We start from the raw sequence: 15,373 nt of genomic DNA, 5'->3' as shown, positions 1-15,373 counted from the left end.
TTTTATGATTACTGGCTGAAAGGATAATATCCTCTCTAATAAAATGGTAATATGCAAATTAACCATCACTCCGCTACATAAGCCACGCCCACCAGCCAAGCCACGCCCACCAGCCAATCAGGGTGAGCATGCAAATTAACCCCCATCCAAGATGGCTGCAGCCACAGAGAGCAAGGTTTCCCAGGTAACAGAGCAAGCCCAGCTTTCCCATAGCCGTTGCAGGCCTAAGCCTCCACTCAAGCTACAAAGTTTCCATTATAGAAGGTAAATTCAAACAAATGGCGGCAGAATGGAGCTTGAGAGAGCAGGCCAGGGTTGCCGGCGGCAACAGGGGAAGCAAAGCTTTCCGCACACCCTGTTGCCGCCGGCAAACCCGCTTAAGGCTACAAAGTTTCAATTGTAGAAGGTGAATTAACTGCCACAGAAATGGCTGCCGCCTGGAGGGAGCAGCAGGCTTGGCTCCGCTCCAGGCTACAAAGTTTCAATTGTAGAAGGAAAATAAATTCCAGATACCAGGCCTCCGCTTGGGTTCCCAGGGGGCGTGGCCGGCCTGCAAACCACCAGAGACCCCTCGCTCAGGCCGCCCCACGCCCCAAGGGAACCCCCACCTGATCGGGACACCCTTCAGAGCAAACCAGCTGGCCCCCACCCCTGTACCAGGCCTCTATCCTATCTAATAAAAGAGTAATATACAGATTGATCATCACTGCAACACACAATATAGCTGCCCCCATGCGGTCAAAGATCCTTCCCCCATGTGGACACAAGATGGCCACCACAAGATGGCCAGCAGGGGAGGGCAGTTGGGAGGCACCCGGCCTGCAAGGGAGGGCAGTTGTGAGGGACCAGGCCTGCAAGGGAGGGCAGTTGAGAGGGACCAGGCCTGCAAGGGAGGGCAGTTGAGAGGGACCAGGCTTGCAAGGGAGGGCAGTTAGGGGTGACCAGGCTGGGAGAGGAGGGAAGTTGGGAGCAAACAGGCTGGCAGGGGAGCAGTTAAGCATCAACCAGGCTGGCAGCGGAGTGGTTAGGGGGTGATCAGGCTGGCAGGCAGAAGTGGTTAGGGGCAATCAGGAAGGCAGGCAGGTGAGCAGTTGGGAGCCAGCAGTCCTGGATTGTGAGAGGGATGTCTGACTGCCCGTTTAGGCCCGATCCTGGTGGGATCAGGAGTCCCAGATTGGAGAGGGTACAGGCTGGGCTGAGGGACAACCCCCCGCCGTGCACGAATTTCGTGCACCGGGCTTCTAGTTTAAATATATTGTGTTAATTAAAATGAATTCCTAAAATTATTTTTTAACTTTTTAAAATGTGACTACTAGAAAACTTAAACTGACATACGTGGCTCAAATTATATTTCTGTTGGAGGACATTGCTCTGAAGCATGAGGCTTGGGGAAGGGCAATGGAAGAAGCATATGGCCTGGGGGAGATACTTTTTCTAATTACACAAATACCCCTGGAGATTCCAAAAAACCTTCACCCAGTGGAGCCTCCCTTCCCATCAAATTAATTCTACTCCTCCCTTCTTGCTGAAAATCATTGCCTTTAATGATCCTGCCCTCACTGATAAAGTGTTTTGTAGTCTTCAGATATGTCAGGGTGGGGAAAAAAGTTATGAATTACTGCTCTATGTTAAAGAGTATTGCACATGTTAGACACCTATCAATGATTTTGATGAAGTAAATATCTGGAGTTCTCTGAACTAGTACTACCATATAAAATTGTTCTCTGAAAAAAAGTCTACCACTAATCCTATTCAATGAACCCCACAGAAGTAAAATGAGGAAGAATTAAAGTAGATTTTAATTCAGGGATAAATTGCTGGGTTAAAAGCTGAGGAAGGTAAAAGGTGTTTTATTCTCTAAAAGCTAAATTTCTGGGATAAAAAAAAAAAAACACTCAAAAAGCCATGCAACCATAAAGTTTTGTCTCAGAAGTGAAACTGGACATTTTTCTTTTCTTCTCATGCTTCTTGGTTCCTGCTCTTTCCATGATTACTAGTATATACAAAGATTTTCTGACTTGTTTAAAGAGGCATTATTCTCAGCAGTTAACACAAAAAAGATTCCTAGTAAATACTGAGTAACTCTTAACAAATAGTGCCACTCTTCTGCCTTAGCTGTTTGGGATGCTTATTATATATTCTTTCTATATCACTCACAAATAGCTTTTTTAAAAATCTATGATATGCCCTAGCTAATACCAGTCAAAAATTATTCCATGCCCTCTCAGTCAAGTAAGTTTTCTAGAAAAGTGAGTCCTTTCCTTAGATTGTTATACTATTTTGGATTCACACAGACATATTTCACTGGATGGCCCTTTGGTCTTATTGTTACAATGAAGAAAGGTAGTCTCAAAGTTTCCCAACCAGAAATGGGTGTATGGGTAATTGCCTGAGTAGCTTGCAGAAAGATAGCTGATATTATATGATAAATTTTCCTTATTTCAATAATTTTCCTTATTTTTCTGTGAAGCTATAAAATCAGATATTTGTAGAGGTGGATGATGAGGAAACAGAGGCAAGACCTGCCTGAGAAAGCACTATAGAGTTCTAACCTCCTAGTTTTCAGGTGAAGAATTTGAAGCCCTGAGGAGGGTGACTACTCAGTGATAAAAAATGAACCAGGCAAAGTTTAGGTCTAAGTTACCTACCTCTCAGTTTTTTGGTACATAGAAAACATAATGGTCTCAAATGTCTCCATGGCCTAAGCAGGGGAAGATTTAATCTAGTTCAGGGCTCTATGACTAAGGAGGTAGTTTCTTATACAGGACTCTATCCTATTAGACTCTAATAGAATAAAGTTGGTCTTGAGATCTCTGGTACCATGTACATAAACATCTTTTAAAGATCTGCTTGGGCAGTATGAACCGATTTTAAAAAGTGGTAAATGAGTTAATAGTTTCTTATGGGTCCCCAAAGCCATATGAGTCTGACCTCAGATTTTAATTTTGTCACCAAGAAAAGGTTTTATTAAGTAACTCCTGTCTGTAGATGGTGACATGCACTCAAATCTTCACTCTAGGAAACCTTGGGGAAATAAGTCACTTTTAGAATCTTAATGTTCTGAATAGTTATAGGTTTGTTTTATTCAATACACATTAAAACTTTATTTTTAAAATCATTTTAGGTGGAAAGTATTCTAAAATTGATTGTACCCTTTCTCCCCCCCCCCTCTTTTTAATTTAGTTTGTTGAGTCTAATTTAACCTTTTCTTTTTTTTTATTGTTTAAAGTATTACATATAGTACATTTATCTCCTTTTTCCCCCCCATTGACCTTCCCCCAGCCTCCCCTACCTTCTGTCGCATGCCCTCATTCCACCCCCCCCCAGTGTCTTGTGTTCATTGGTTGTGCTTATATGCATGCATACAAGTCCTTTGGTTGATCTCTTTCCCCCTCTCCCCAACACTCCCCAGTCTTCCCGCTGTAATTTGACAGTCTGTTTGGTGCTTTACTTCCTCTGTATCTATCTTTTTGTTCATCAGGTTATAATGTTCTTTATTTTCCATAAATGAGTGAGATCATGTGTTATTTTTCTTTCATTGCCTGGCTTATTTCACTTAACATAATGCTCTCCAGGTCCATCCATGCTGCTGCAAATGGTGAGAGTTCCTTTTTTATAGCAGCGTAATATTCCATTGTGTAGATGTACCATCGTTTTCTAATCCTCTCATCTGCTGATGGGCATTTAGGCTGTTTCCAAATCTTAGCTATGGTGAATTGTGCTGCTATGAACATAGGGGTGCATATATCCTTTCTGATTGGTGTTTCTAGTTTCTTGGGATATATTCCTAGAAGTAGGATTACTGGGTCAAATGGGAGTTCCGTTTTTAGTTTTTTGAGGAAACTCCATACTGTTCTCCACAGTGGCTGCACCCGTCTGCATTCCCACCAGCAGTGCACAAGGGTTCCTTTTTCTCCGAATCCTCGCCAGCACTTGTCATTTGTTGATTTGTTGATGATTGCCATTCTGACAGGTGTGAGATGGTACCGCATTGTTGTTTTGATTTGCATCTTTCGAATAATTAGTGACTTTGAGCATGTTTTCATATGTCTCTTGGCCTTCTGTCTTCTTTTAAAAATATTCTATTTAGGTCTGTTGCCCATTTTTTTATTGGATCATTTATCTTCCTTTTATTAAGTTGTATAAGTTCCCTGTAGATGTTGGAGATTAAACCTTTATCAGTGATAACATTTGCAAATATGTTCTCCCATACAGTGGGCTTTCTTGTTTTGTTGATGGTTTCTTTTGCTGTGCAAAAGCTTTTTATTTAGATGTAGTCCCATTTGTTTATTTTCTCTTTAGCTTCCATTGCCCTAGGAGCGGTATCAGTGAAGAAATTGCTCCGGCATATGTCTGAGATTTCTCTGCCTGTGGATTCCTCTAGTGTTTTTATGGTTTCCCATCTTATGTTTAAGTCCTTATCCATTTTGAGTTTATTTTTGTGTATGGTGTAAGTTGGTGATCTAGTTTCATTTTTTTGCATGTATCTGTCTAATTTTCCCAACACCATTTATTGAAGAGACTGTCTTGACTCCATTGTATGTTCATGCCTCCCTTGTCAAATATTAATTGAGCATAGTGGTTTGGGTCGATATCTGGGTTCTCTATTCTATTCCATTGGTCTGTATGTCTGTTCTTGTGCCAATACCAGGCTGTTTTGAGAACAGTGCCTTGTAATACAGCTTGAAATCTGGTATTGAGATCCCACCTACTTTGTTCTTCTTTCTCAGGATTGCTGTGGCTATTCGGGGTCTTTTTTATTCCAGATTAATTTTTGGAGAGTTCTTTCTAGGTCTGTGAAATATGCTGTTGGTATTTTAATGGGGAGTGCATTGAATCTATAGATTGCTTTGGGTAGTATGGACATTTTAATGATGTTGATTCTACCAATCCATGAACACGGTATGTTCTTCCATCTGTTTATGTCTTCCTCTATCTCTTTTTTCAGTGTCCTGTAGTTTTCCGCGTATAGGTCTTTTACCTCCTTCGTTAAGTTTATTCCTAGGTATCTTAATTTTTTTGGTGCAATGGTAAATGGGATTGCTTTTTTAGTCTCTCTTTCTGTAAGTTCACTATTGGTGTATAGAAATGCCATAGCTTTCTTGGCGTTAATTTTGTATCCTGCTACATTGCCGAATTCATTTATTAAGTCTAGTAGTTTTTTGATGGAGTCTTTCAGGTTTTTTATGTACAATATCATGTCATCTGCAAATAAGGACAGCTTTACTTCTTCTTTTCCAATTTGGCTTCCTTTTATTTCTTCTTCTTGTCTAATTGCAATGGCTAATACTTTCAGTACTATGTCAAACAGGAGTGGTGAGAGTGGGCATCCCTGTCTTGTTCCTGTTCTTAGGGGAAATGGTTTTAGTTTTTGCCCATTGAGTATGATGTTGGCTGTGGGTTTATCATATATGGCTTTTATTATGTTGAGGTATGATCCTTCTATTCCCACCTTGCTGAGAGTTTTTATCAAGAAAGGGTGTTGGATTTTGTCAAATGCTTTTTCTGCATCAATTGATATGACTGTGATTTTTATCTCTCAATTTGTTTATGTGATGTATCAGGTTTATTGATTTGCGGATATTGTACCATCCTTGCATCCCTGGGATAAATCCTACTTGGTCATGGTGTATGATCTTTCTGATGTAATGCTGGATCCGATTTGCTAGAATTTTGTTGAGGATTTTGGCATCTATGTTCATGAGGGATATTGGCCTGTAATTCTCCTTCATTGTGTTGTCTTTATCTGGTTTTGCTATTAGGGTGATGCTGGCTTCATAGAATTAGCTTGGAAGCATTCCTTCCTCTTGAATTTTTTGGAATAGTCTGAGGAGGATAGGTTTTAGTTCTTCTTTGAATGTTTGGTATAACTCCCCTGTGAAGCCGTCTGGCCCGGGCTTTTGTTTGCTGGAAGCTTTTGATGACTGCTTCAATTTCTTCCATAGTTATTCCCCTGTTGAGATGTTTAGATTCTTCCTGATTGAGTTTTGGAAGGTTGTATTTTTCTTGGAATATGTCCATTTCCTCCAGTTTGTTGGAATAGAGTTGTTCATAGTATTTTTTAACAGTCCTTTGTATTTTGGTGGGGTTTAACCTTTTCTTAATGACTCAGATACTTATAGTGTGTGTGTGTGTGTGTGTGTGTGTGTGTGTGTGTGTGTGTGTGTGTGAAGGATACAAAATTCCATGGGCTTTTAGTAGTCTATTTCTAATTTTCCTTTTCCCACAAGCCCATTTTTTAGTAGATATTTTTTACAGAATATAAGGTTTTTCAGGAATGCATATTGTTATAAAAACAGCAGGAATTAAGTTTGTGGATCCACAATAAAAAAAAAAAAAAGATTTGAAAACCACTGCCCTAGGTAGCTCCTTTTTATGCTAATAATAATTTCTTACATTTGCATAGTAACTATTTGCCAAGCCTCTTTGCACATATGTGGCCTATGATAAGTAAACTAGGGAAGGGATTGACTTCTTGTTGTTTTTAAACTATATATTAGGCAAGCATAATGGAACCTAAAAGAGCATGGACTTTGAAATGAGACCATCTTTAACTTTAGCCTTCCTATTTAGTAGTAGCCATGTGACCCTGGATACCTTAATCTTGTTTAATATCAGAACCTCAGCTTTTTTTTTTTTTTAACCTAAAAATGTCAAAATTATTGGGTGCTTTAAATCAAGTAATAAAGATAAAAATGCCTAGTAGGGGCACCATGAATAAATCTCACAAACAAAATGTTGAGTGGAAGAAAGTGTACATAAAATATAGTACATGTGATGTAATTTTATTTTTATAGCATTCAAAACAGGCAAAACTAATCTACAGTGATAGAAATCAAGGCATTGTTTATTCTTGGGTAGATTAATGACTCAGAGAGGAAGCAAAAGGAGTACTTCAGGTGCTAGTAATGATCTCTTTCTTGGTTTGGAGACACATTGTAAAAGTTTGTTGAGCTCCATACTTAGGATTTGTGTACTTTTCATTATGGGTATTATACTTTAGCAAAAAGGTCATTTTTAAAGTGCTTAGCACAGAACCTAGCACATAGTTAATGATGGTTCATTAAATTAACAGTATGAAAGTTTATTTAGAAAAGTGATCCTAGCCTCCTTTCCTTGTAACCTTTCTGTTTCTTTGTTATGGTTCTCGTCTCTTAATCCCAGTTTTATACCTAGCATATTTATACTGATGGTAATCTTAATTGGCGTTGTTGAAGGAGTTTAGGTTAATCAGGCAAGGTGAAATTGAATGTCTGACCAGTGTGATCTAGGAGTAAATCAGGAATATGAATTTTTATTTGATGCTATCCTCTGATCATTATGTGATTTGATGTTCTGCTTTTTAAGCGGAGATTAAATTGATATTTTTCTAATTTGTATAATATAATTTTGTCTTATATCTACTTTAGTATTGAATGTTTTCATGGTGGGATGTTGGACTTACTCTTTTATTTCTGGCACTTTTAATGCAAGCCAGTTACAGTGTAGCAGGCTTTGAAATGGTAGCTGTCAAACCTAACACCTTTTAGATTTTACATAAATTCTTATCACTGAAAGAGAACCAGACTTACTGTTTTTACCTTATTGTTTTTATACTACAGGTATAGAAATAGAACTTGCATACTTGGAAATTTATGTAAGATTCTATTGTAAAAACTTAGAATTGTTGAAAATTCAATCTAAAAAAATTGAGACTTATTTTTTCTGCTAGGTAATGTTTGGGATATAAAATAAGCCTATGACAGTCTCTGTCCTCAGGGAGGATGGAATCCTGTAAGGAGAGGTCTGTGAGGTAGGCAGAAATGAATTTATTTGCATTTGCTTTTGGTCTTTTGAGAGAAGGTTTCTGATATAGATATTAGCAAGACCCTCTAAACTACAGAGAACTGTGGTGATGATTGTATGGATGCTGATAGAGCCAATATACAGAGAACTGACTGACTTCTCAGTAATCAGTAACTTGACAAAAAGTTAGGAAGGTGGGGAAGTACTCCCTATCTATCAGATATTTATTTATATTAACTCATTAAAATAGATAATGCCATTTACCCCTCAAAGACCCTTTGGAGTAGACACTATTATTTCCACTTTAAAGATACATAAATTGAGGCCCAGAGACAGTAACTTGTCCAAGTTTATATAGCTAGTGACAGAGTTAATCTGTACCACTTGCTATATATAGATGGCAACATTATCCAAAGAAAGGATATGTCTATCAAAAGATAGCTTGGAATCATGCTAAATGGAAGGTCAGAAAGAAAATTGATAGGTTACATCTAGGATTATTCAGGAAAGGAAATGCTATGACTCTAGTACTTAATTTCTTGAAAGTCCCTGTGAACCTTTTTGTATTCCTGTTATGAACTGGTTGAATAGGACTGTCAAAATAGAACTGATGCAGATTCACCTGTTGCCTGTTTCATTTCTGTATGTGTGTGGTAAAATATACATGCCATAAAATTTACCATTTTAATTCATTAAGTACATTTCAATGTTATGTAGCATTTACTACTATCCATTTTTGGAACTTTTTCATCATCCCAAACAGAAACTCTGAACCCATTAAATCATAACTCTTCATTACCCACCCTGCCAAACCTCAATGAATTTGCCTACTCTAGTTAACAAATCTAAGTGGAATTATACAATATTTATCCCTTTGATTTTTGGCTCATTTCACTTAGCATAATGTTTTTAAGATTCATCCATGTTATAGCAAGTATTAGAATTTCATGCCTTTTTATGGCTGAATAATATTCCGTTGTATGAATATACCACATTTGTTTATCCTTTCATTTATTTATGGACACTTGAATCATTTCTTCCCATTGGCTATTGTGAATAATGCTGCTATGAACATTAGTGGACAGTGTTCATAGCAGCATCAGTCCTTGGTTTCAGTTATTGGTAATTCTATGTTCAACTCTCTGAGATTTTCCATAGCTGCACCATTTTTTATTCCCATTAGCAATTTGTAAGAGTTTTAGTTTCTCCACATCCTCACCAACACTTCTTATTATTGTTTGTTTGTTTTCATAATAGCCATCCTAATGGACATTAGTACAGTGGTATCTCATTGTAATTTTGATTTACATTTCCCTAGTAATTAATGAAGTTTAGTATCTTTTTGTGTGCTTATTGACCATCTGTATAGATAAATGGAGAAATGTCTGTTCAGTTCCCTTGTCCATTTTTTTAATTGGGTTGAAGGTTTTTGTTGTTGAATTATAGAGTTCTATTTTTTTTTTAATTTTTAAAAATATGTTTTTACTTATTTCAGAGAAAGGAAGGGAGAGGGAGAGAGAGATAGATGCATCAATTATGAGAGAAAATCATCAATGGGCCACTTCCTACACACTGCCCACTGGGGATCGAGCCCACAACCTGGGCAGTGCCCTGACCGGGAATCAAACCATAACCTCCAGGTTCATAGGTTGATGCCCAATCATTTAGCCACACTGGCTGGGCAATAGGAGTTCTTATATATATTCTAAATAGATATTAATCCCTTATCAGATATATGATCTGCCAGTATTTTCTCCCATTCTGTAGGTTGTCTTTTCATTCTCATGATAGTGTCCTTTGATACACAATGTTTTTCATTTTAATGAAATTCAGTGTATTGGGGGGTTTGCCTCTGCTGCGGGGGCCAGATATGGCGGGGATCTCCCTTTTCTGCGTCCAGCACGGAAAGAGAGATGAACGAACTGGTTCTAAGTGGAGGCGGCCAGGGATTGAGAAATAAAAGAAAGAAAACAAGAAAGAAAGAAGACGCAGAGATAGATTTATAAAGCTGGGAGCTGGGTGGAACCGCTGCCACCTCTGATGGAGAGGCAGGGACCCGGAGCCCACACAGCCCATTTATTTATATACTAGAGGCCTGGTGCACGAAAATTCGTGCACTGGGCGGGGGGGGGGGGGAGGTTTTCCCCTCAGCACAACCTATCCCCTTTCACAGTCTGGGACCCCTCAGGGGAGGTCCTACTAAGCCAAAGTCTGGCCTCCCTCTGTGGGAGGCGACCAGGATGATCAGGGGAAGGTGCCGCCCCCATCACCCTGCTGCTGCTGCCACTGCTGGCCCTCACAGCTGCTGTGGCTGCCTGCCCTCCTCAGCCCTTGCAGCTGCTGCGGCTTTGTCTGGAAGGACGTCCAGAGGACGTCCGGAAGACATCCTGTCTATCCAATCTAATTAGCATATTACCCTTTTATAAGTATAGATCCCCAAATACCGGAAGTATCACCGAAACTTAGGATCAAAGGAACTTACTTGCATTCTTGAATAGGCCCGAGCATTCCTGGTGCTTGACTGGATTTACATATCTAAGCCAGCTACCACCGACACCTGGGCAAGGTTAAAAGTCAGTACTGATAACATGTCCAGCCTTTTTGGGGAAGCATGTTCCCAGGGTGTGGCTCTGCCTGTCGCCCTGAGTTCAGCTGACAATAATTAAAGAAATGCCCATGTGCCTTCCCAGGGGGCCCTCAACATCTGCCTTAGATGTCATATCCAAGAATCACTGCAAATCCATGAAGATTTCCCCTTATGTTTCCTCCTAAGAGTTTTATAATTTTAGCTCTAATGTTTAGGTCTTTGATGCATTTTGAGTTAATTTTTGTATAAGGTGTAAGGAAAACATTCTACTTCATTTTTTTGCATGTGAGTATCAGGTTTCCCAGCATCATTTGTTGAAATGAGTATCTTTTTCCTATGAATGGTCTTGACACCATTGCAGAAAATCATTTGACTGTATATGTTACGGTTTATTTCTGGGTCCTCTGTTCTATTCCATTTGTCTATATGTCTGTCCTTATGCCCAGACCATACTGTTTTGATTACTGTAGCTTTGTAATAAGTTTTGAAATCAGGAATTGTGAATCTTCCAAATTTGTTCTTTATTTTCAAGATTAAGGTATTTGGGATCCTTTGAAAGTCCATGGGAATTTTTGGATGGTTTTTTATATTTCTACAAAAAACATCATTGGGATTTTGATAGGGATTGCATTGAGTTTGTAGATCACTTTGGGTATTATTGTCATCTTAACAATATTAGTCTTCCAATATATGAACACAGATGTCTTTCCATTTATTTATGTACTAGAGGCCCGATGCATGAAAATTCGTGCACTGAGGTAGGGGGGCCGTCTCTCAGCCCAGCCTACGCCCTCTCGCAGTCCGGGAGCCCCGTGATCCATTGCCCCACAGAAGTAGGCCCTACCCACCTGCTGCAGCACCGCCGGCCGAGTAGCCTGGACCTCCCCCTGGCCAGGGCTCTGCTATCAATAGCCCCGCAGAGGGAGGCCCGCCTACCCGGCCAGGGCTCCGTGATCGATCACCCCACAGAAGGAAGCCCTGTCCACCCGCCGCAGCCCGCCGGTCGGTGGCCTTGGCCTCCCTCTTTGGGGCAATTGTGGAGCCCCCCAAATGATTGCCCCGCCAGCCGGTGGCCTGGGTCTCCCTCTGCAGGTGATCATGGGGTGATGGCAGGGCCCCCGACCAATTGCATCGCACCCGCCTTGGCTGGCCTGGCACCAGTGCATGTCATAGCGTGGTTGTCGGGAAGGTCGTTCTGCTGTTTGGCGTTCAGTCGATTTGCATATTATGCTTTTATTATTATAGATTCTTTAATTTTATTTTAGTGTTTTGTAGTTTTCAGTGTATATTTTAGTTCATGTGGCTGTCATATTTCTCACAGTAAATTAATAAATGAACATTTCAGTTTACCTATTATTATTTAATGGCCTATAGATCTATCAAGATTCTATTCTATTTGTAACATAATTAGGATTTTGAATCCACAAAGCTGAGGGAAGGATCCTGGAAATTGGAAACCTAACCATATTGCTGCCCTTGGGAAACTATGTCTGGGTGTCCAGACTGCTGGTTTCCTCTGATAAAAACCTAATTTCACTGTCTGTCTTCTTTGGTCTACTGTACTTGTTCACATTTCTAATTTTTTCTATCGTTTGCTTCTAGATTTCTCCATCTTACTAAAGGAAAAACGATTCCCTATTTGGTATAGCTGATGGTACCATGCAAAAATAAGATCCTCGAAAAGGTCAGAACCTGTATTTATACCTAAGAGAAATAGAGCGTTACCCTCTGTTAGGCTTTGTATTAATGGACGTGTCACACAAAAAAAACAACTAGAGTGAATAAAAGAATCTCACCCTTTCTTGCCAATTTATCCTGCAATTGTGACAAGTCCTGCATGTTATTTATGCAGCTCTTTATAGTTTGCAAAGTGCTCTTCACAGAATTATCTCATATAGTCTTTACAGTAATTTTATGAAGTGGGTACTATTGCTATTCCTGTTTCATGGAAACAATGAAGGTTTATTAGACTATTCAAAATCGTGTTACTATGAATGGCAAGATATAGTCCTAGATCTTTTGCTTCTAAATCTTACCCTTCTCACATTGTAAGTTCATAATCAGTATCAGAATTTAGTAAACATGTAAGTATGGAAGCTGTATGAACATTTGAAATAATGTATGTAAAAGTCTGTGAAAATAGTTAAAGCCCCTTTATAGATGTAAAATACCATTAATAATTCAATATATCTTGATATTGAATGTCTAACATGATCTTTAGGATGACATAAAACGCTTTAGTATGTAATATGCCATTGTCTTAGTTTAGCAAACAAGGCTCTTCACAAGTTGCTGCCTACCTACTTTTCTATTCTCATCTCAATCACTTCCTGTCACTTATCTCTGTACCTTACCCTATTCTTTTACATCTATAATAAACTACTGGCTATTGTCCTAACACACTATGCATTTCCAGGAAGTATGATGTGGCACCATTGATGCCAATGATCTTGTTCAAGAAGCAACAAAGAGAGTTATGGCTTCTCTGCATTTTCATTAGCCACTCGTTGTTAGCTGCTTACTTGTTAAAGGAAATATTGATGTTCTCTAGGGGTCTCTCTGTGTGCACTGCAGAGATGCATAATTGCTACAGAGAGAGTGGGGGAGGGAGTCACCAAGGAGAGATCTGCTCCATCTTCTTTGTTCACATCTGCTGAATGCACAAGACAGGATTTATTGCTTTCTTGGCGAATGTGATTGCCTACCTTGCCTCCCCTCTCCCCTCTTCTGGTGGATCATCCCAGAGGAATATTACCATCTCATCACACTCATCTATGAATGGAGCAAAATAAATGGAAAGCTAGAGGCAAAGGATCAGGTGAGAGGCACTAGGAATACTTGCTAATGAGAGAGTGGCTGATTAGTGGCACATCCCAGACCAGTCCTCTGTCTTATCTCCTGCCTCCCCGTAGCTTGTCATCCATGACCACAGTGGGACAGTTGTTCAGCTCTCAACATTTCAATTTGATTTCTGTGCATATCGGCTTAGGCTTGTGGTTTATTAAAACCACAACTGTTACCTAACACTGAAAGAGTTCTATCTTGTCATAATGGGTTTTCAGAAGTACATTTGATTCTTCTTTTTCTACTTTCCAGTTTACATTTCTGGGAGAAACATTCTTCCTTCCCTGTTCTCTTCCTCCTTTCCCTTCCTCACCTTGTCTCTCATTGGTATGTGCATGTAAGCCTGCATTATTTTCCAAGCTCTATGAATAATTTAAAATACAGTTCCTATGAACATCCTCTGTTTAACTTAATTTTACCTTATTTAATCCCAGACAATATCTAATCTTATTCAGTGTCCAGATCAAATGTCAGTTTTTACTATAGTAAAATGGGTGGAAGATTCACATTCACATTTGATTGTAGTTCTTCCCATGCTGGGCTAATTTGTATTAGAAACATTTGTAAGGTTTCTTTTTCATTTGTTTACTTACTTTGAGGATAAAGATGGTGCTGTTAAGAGCATAGTTTTTGTTCAAATTCTGCCTTCTGACCGAACTTTCAGAAAGTTAATCAACCTCCCTGGTATCATTTCCTTATTTGTAAAAATGAATAATGATACCATACTAAGTGGTATCAAACGGGGGAGGATGGTCTTATTGAAATACTTAGCACAGTATCTGGCACATAGTAAACACTTAAAAATAAGAGCTATATAATGCTAGTAATAATTATTAATAGCAGTAATAATAATTATTAATAATTATTATTACTGCTATTTTAATATATAAGAGATAATTTACAACTGATTTTTTAAAATACATTTTTATTGATTTCAGAGAGGAAGAGAGAGGGAGAAAGAGAGATGGAAACATCAGTGATGAGAGAGAATCATCGATCAGCTGCCTCATACACGCCCCACCCTGGGGATCGAGCCCGAAACCCGGGGCATGTGCCTTGACCAGGAATAAAACCATGACCTCCTGGTTCATAAATCAATGCTCAACCACTGAGCCACACCGGCTGGGCTGATTTTTTTCTTTTTTTTTCCTCTTTTTTATTGATTTCAGAGAGGAAGGGAGAGGGAGAGAGAGAGAGAGAGAAGCATCAATGATGAGAGAGAATCATTGATTGGCTGCCTCCTGCACATTCCTTACTGAGGATCAAGCCCACAACCTGGCATGTGCCCTTGTCTGGAATCGAACCTGGGATCCTTCAGTCTGCAGGCTGATGCTCTATCCACTGAACCAAGCCAGCTAGGGCTGATTTTTTTCTTAATATCACAATACTAGAAGCCCGTTGCATGAAGATTTGTGCAATAGACCTTCCTTCACCTGGCTGCCGGCACCAGTTTTCCTCTGGCACCTGGGACCCAGGCCTTGGCTCTGGCCACCCGCTGATCGGAGCGCCTTCCGCCGGCCCGATCGGCCACCCGAGTCCCGCCGCCCGTGCCTCCCGCTGGCCCCATCAGTTCCCCCTCAGCGGCAGCCCATTGGGCCAGCGAGAGGAGCGGGGGGTGGGGACTCGCGAGTCCCGGCTCCCCGCTCCTCCCACCGGCGCAATCGGCCACCCCGAGTCCCACCACCCGCGCCTTCCGCCGGCCCCATCGGTCCCCCCTCAGCGGTGGCCAATGGGGCTGGCGGGAGTCCCACCCCCCACACCTCCTGCCGGCCCAATTGTGGGCGTAGCGGAGTGATGGTTAATTTGCATATTACCCTTTTATTATGTAGGGTATAAAGAATTTTTTTCTTGCTTCAAGGTATGACCTATTGTAATTGTTTTGTCACATTTCAAAAGGATGTTTCCATAGCCTTGTATATTTTTCTATTATATATTACTAGAGGCCCGGTGCACGAAATTCGTGCATGGGGGGGGTGTTGTCCCTCAGCCCAGCCTGCACCCTCTCCAATCTGGGACCTCTTGAGGGATGTCCAACTGCCCAGTGGGATCGGGCCTAAACGGGCAGTCAGACATCCCTCTCACAATCCAGGACTGCTGGCTCCCAACTGCTCACCTGCCTGCCTTCCTGATTGCCCCTAACCGCTTCTGCCTGCCAGC

The 15,373-nt window shown here is 40.4% G+C and overlaps 1 protein-coding gene across 5 annotated transcripts in view; it reads left to right on the top strand.

The window, feature by feature from the left end:
• SCMH1 (Scm polycomb group protein homolog 1) overlaps positions 1 to 15,373 on the top strand; it is a 137,053-nt gene that overhangs the window by 17,045 nt on the left and 104,635 nt on the right. For 4 of the 5 annotated variants that reach the window (XM_079777391.1, XM_079777390.1, XM_079777386.1 and 1 more), the window contains exon 2: positions 11,975 to 12,056. The exons of the other annotated variant lie outside the window; for it this stretch is intronic. The gene's annotated coding sequence lies outside the window, so the exon portion shown is untranslated. The remainder of the gene's footprint in view (positions 1 to 11,974; positions 12,057 to 15,373) is intronic. 5 annotated transcript variants of the gene reach the window in all.

Source organism: Cnephaeus nilssonii (assembly GCF_951640355.1).
Source record: "Cnephaeus nilssonii genome assembly, chromosome: 7".
Taxonomy (NCBI): domain Eukaryota; kingdom Metazoa; phylum Chordata; class Mammalia; order Chiroptera; family Vespertilionidae; genus Cnephaeus; species Cnephaeus nilssonii.
This window is presented reverse-complemented; position numbering and strand designations above follow the sequence as displayed.